The sequence below is a fragment of the Oryctolagus cuniculus genome, chromosome 9 (genome assembly GCF_051225735.1).
Source record: "Oryctolagus cuniculus isolate XC-2025 breed Fujian yellow rabbit chromosome 9, ASM5122573v1, whole genome shotgun sequence".
NCBI lineage: Eukaryota > Metazoa > Chordata > Mammalia > Lagomorpha > Leporidae > Oryctolagus > Oryctolagus cuniculus.
The window spans coordinates 113,405,565-113,410,045 of NC_142875.1; positions in this window are offsets into that span (position 1 = coordinate 113,405,565).

The window sequence follows — 4,481 nt, forward strand, 5'->3', positions numbered from 1 at the left end:
GTAGAAGATGGCCCAAATCCTTGGGCCCCTGCACCCATGTGGGAAAACCTGGAGGAAGCTCCTGGGTTTGGATCAGCACAGTCCAACTGTGGCGGCCAACTGGGAAGTGAACCAGCAGATGGACGATCTCTTTGCCTCTCCTTCTCTCTCTGTGTATCTCTGACTTTCAAATAAATCAATAAATCTTAAAAAAAAAAAAAAAGATATTCATGTCTCACTTCAGAGTGAGCTTCCTGCTACTGGGTTCCAGCTACCAACAGGATAGACCTGAAGTACCCTTGGAAGGGTTCTGGCCATTGAGGGAATTTGAGATGTGTACCAGCAGGTGGCAGTGCTGTCTGTCTGTCTGTTTCTGTCTCCCTCTGTCGCTCTCGTTCTCCTCCCACTACCTCTCAAATTATTATTATTATTATTATTATTATTTTTAGTAAAAAGGCGCCCCAAATCCAACTTTAGAAAGTTCAGGGAAAATGCTCACCATAAAAAATCTATGCATGGATTTCAAAATTTTTTCACCAAAACAAACCTATCTTTTTAATAGTCCAATTTCTATTTAAAACTCTGATGTGCCAGCTTCGTGTTTTTCTACCAACTTGCGGGTGAAGCCTTCACAGGCTTCACAGTGTTTGGCTTAAGTGGAGCCTTGGAGGCCCCTTAGCAGCATTGAGTGCTAAGCCTGTAGGTGCTTGCTTAGGCTTCCTTGCTTCCTCTCAGCCCTGACAGATATTCCTCTTGAGTGTTTCTTACCTCAGCGTTCAGCTTTCAGATTTTTCTTGGCATTTATAACTACAAGAGATGTGTCAGTAATGGCCCTTTGGAATTGGCATGGTGCGTTCTTTTTTTTTAATTTCTCCTGACTGTCCCTGTTTAAGTTTTCTTCTGTAAAACACAGTCCAGTTTATCTGTTTATTCCTTTTTGAAAGGAATACCAACTTGCACTTTGTGTCAAGAAATTGGAAAACCTTCCCGCCGATGCTGACAACAGCCTCCTGAGTCAGGAGTAGATTTTGTGCCTGCTGAAATTACACAATTCAACCTTCATGGCAGGCCCTCCCAGAGAAGAGGGAAGATGGCTAACAGAAAAACTTACCTTTTTTTAAAAAAAATTTTATTTATTTCCTTGAGAGGTAGAGTTACAGGCACTGAGAGGGAGAGACAGAGAGAAAGGTCTTCCTTTTGCCGTTGGTTCACCCTCCAATGGCCGCCAAGGCTGGCATGCCACGGCTGGCGCACCGGGCTGATCTGAAGCCAGGAGCCAGGTGCTTCTCCTGGTCTCCCATGCAGGTGCAGGGCCCAAGCACCTGGGCCATCCTCCACTGCACTCCCGGGCCACAGCAGAGAGCTGGCCTGGAAGAGGGGCAACCAGGACAGATTCCAGCGCCCCGACCGGGACTAGAACCCGGTGTGCTGGCGCCGCAAGGCGGAGGATTAGCCTAGTGAGCCACGGCGCCGGCCTAAAACTTACCTTTTTTTAAAAATTTTTTTTTTTATTTATTTACTTGAGAGGTAGAGTTACAGGCACTGAGAGGGAGAGACAGAGAGAAAGGTCTTCCATCAACTGGTTCACTTCCCAAGTGACTGCAACGGCTGGAGCTGGGCCGATCTGAAGCCAGGAGTCTGGAGCTTCCTTTGGGTCACCCATGTGGATGCAAGGGCTCAAGGATTTGGGCCCTCCTCCACTGCTTTCCCAGGCCACAGCAGAGAGCTAGATTGGAAGAGGAGCAGCCCGGACTAGAACCAGTGCCCACATGGGATGTCAGTGCTATAGGTCAAGTAGCTTAGCTACTGAACCACAGTGCCAGCCCCAAAACTTCACTTTTATTTCCATTTTTTCCCACATACTTTTTGAAGCCTCCTCGTTATGCTTTCAGGTCTTGTATCTACCTCTGATTTTGGTGTTGCTCACTGGAGTCATTTATCACTCACAACATGTCATCACCTGAATGGCCATGTATGGCCACTTTACTTTGCTCTATTGCAAATTTGCCATTTGTCACTTTATTTTTAAGGGATTATTAATGCATTAGATTCTCAGGGTCACAGCAAATGCATGATAATTACAAGAGAATTCTCATGTCAATGTGATATTAATACAAAGAGAACAGATTCAATGTAGTTCATAGATACAATTCCAAGAATATAATTATACTTACCTTCTTCCCTCCTTTCTCTCTCTCTTCCTTCCTTTCTTTTTTAAATTTTGAGATAACACACTTTTTAAAGATTTATTTATTTGAAAGGCAGAGTTACAGAAAAAGAGAGAGAGAGAGAGAGAGAGAGATCTTCCATCCGCTGATTTACTCCCCAAATAGCCCAGTGGCAGAGCTGGACCAGGTTGAAGTCAGGAGCCAGGAGCTTCTTCCAGGTCTCCCATGTGGGTGCAGGGGCCCAAGGACTTGGACCATCTTCTACTGCTTTCTCAGGCACATTAGCAGGGATCTGGATCAGAAGTGTAGAAGCCAAGACTCAAACCAGTGCCATATAGGATGCCAGTGCCACAAGTGGGAGCTTCATCTGCCTCACCACAGCACCGTCCCCAAGATAACCTATTTTTAAATTTGCATTATAGTCAAAGGCTTAAAGCTCCACTAAATGAGGTTCAACAAATAAAAAGACTGTGGTTAAGAAAGAATATAGACAAGGGCTATAAATAATTATCAAATGAAAAGATGCCCATTTCATTCATATACAGTAAATTTTAAAATAATCATAGACCATAAAACTGTGGTAGTATATCTACATATCTTAACTACAACAAGTCAAAGAAAATACATGATATTTTTCGGCTTATTTCACATAACATTATCATCTCAAATTATATCAGTTTTGTTGTAAATGTCAGGATTTCATTTTTTTAAGGCTGAGTGATATTCCACCATACGTATTTTCTTTATCCAGTCATCAATTGGTGAACATCTAAGTTGATTCCATATCTTCAATTCAGAATTCACATTAGTCAATTTCTTGAGGATCAGAAATAAAATTGTTCAGTAGCAAGTTTCACAGCACCAATATTCTGGAGCATGAGAGTATGACAGGTCACCTAGCAATAACACTGAGTCAATTTCAACATCAATTAGAATACTGCAGTGTAATTTTTGAGTAGTTATTTATTTACTTATTTCCTTTTATACAAAACCTGTCTCTTTCATTTGTTTCCAAATTGCATGCATGTGTCCAGTCTTCAGTATCAGCTTTCCAGAATCTTTGTTAATTATTCAGAAACATTTTGTATAAAATATGGAGAAGCTAAAGTATTTTAAATTATCTCTGATATCATTTGGGGGTACCTATAAATAAGTAACTCTTCTTATGAATGAATAACTTCTTCATTTGTGATGGAATAAATTATCATGTTCTCAGATTTGGAATATCAGAAAGGACTAGCGACCAAAAAAAAAATACTCAGAATAGAAATGTGTGCTTGTTGGAATCAGAAATACAAAATATATTTTACTCCCATATATTATGGAATCAAGTTGTGTGTAGATTTGTGTATGTGTTTGAAAGAAAAAAAAAACATTTCTTGCTTCCTTATCATTTTTATCTGTGTTTAACCACAGTAGGTTAATGGAGACATCTTATGGCTCCATTATTTCAATATAGATGTCACTTACTTCTCTCAGACATATTTTAATTGGTATTAGTTTCTAATGAAATTCATAATCCTGGGGGAAAGTGAAACTCATTGAAGGATCTTCCTAGCTCACCACAGAATACTAAGCAGTTCAAATGCTGGATACTGACATAATTAATAATACTGCATAGAAAGAAATTTATTCCAAAGGATGGGCAAAGAATTAAATGTATTACATATTACACAGAACAACATTTTCTAATCTGTAAGTACTCTGATGTGATATGCTACAATAACATTGACTTTTTTTCAAAACAAAAACTGAGAACAGCTTATTTGAAACACGAAAATTTATAGTCATTGTTTTGGTTGTGCTTTGTCATAGCTGTCAAAGTACAATTCTGATAATCAAGAAAATGGCATTGTTCTTAATAAGGAGAAGCTAGTTTGAAGAACTTTTTTCTACAGGTGTTTAAGTTCATATGCACTATCTTATATTGGAGTATTTGGTTTCAAGTTCTAACTCCACTACTGATTCCAACTTCCTGAGAGAACGTACCTTTAGAGGCAGCAAGTGATGGATCAAGTAGTTGGGTCCCTGCCACCCACTTGGGAGACTTGAATTAGGCTCCCTACTGGCAGCTGTAGCCTGGCCCAATCCTGACTGTTTTAGGCATTTTGGAAATAAACCAGTGGATAAGATCTCTTTCTCTCTCTTTCTCTGACCTTCAAATAAAAATAAATAAATGAACAAAAGTTTTTAAAATAATATAATTGTGGCTGTCTCCGTGGTTCACTTGGCTAATCCTCTGCCTGTGGCGCTGGCACCACGGGTTCTAGTCCCGATTGGGGTGCTGGGTACTAGTCCTGGTTGCTCCTCTTCCAGTCCAGCTCTCTGCTGTGG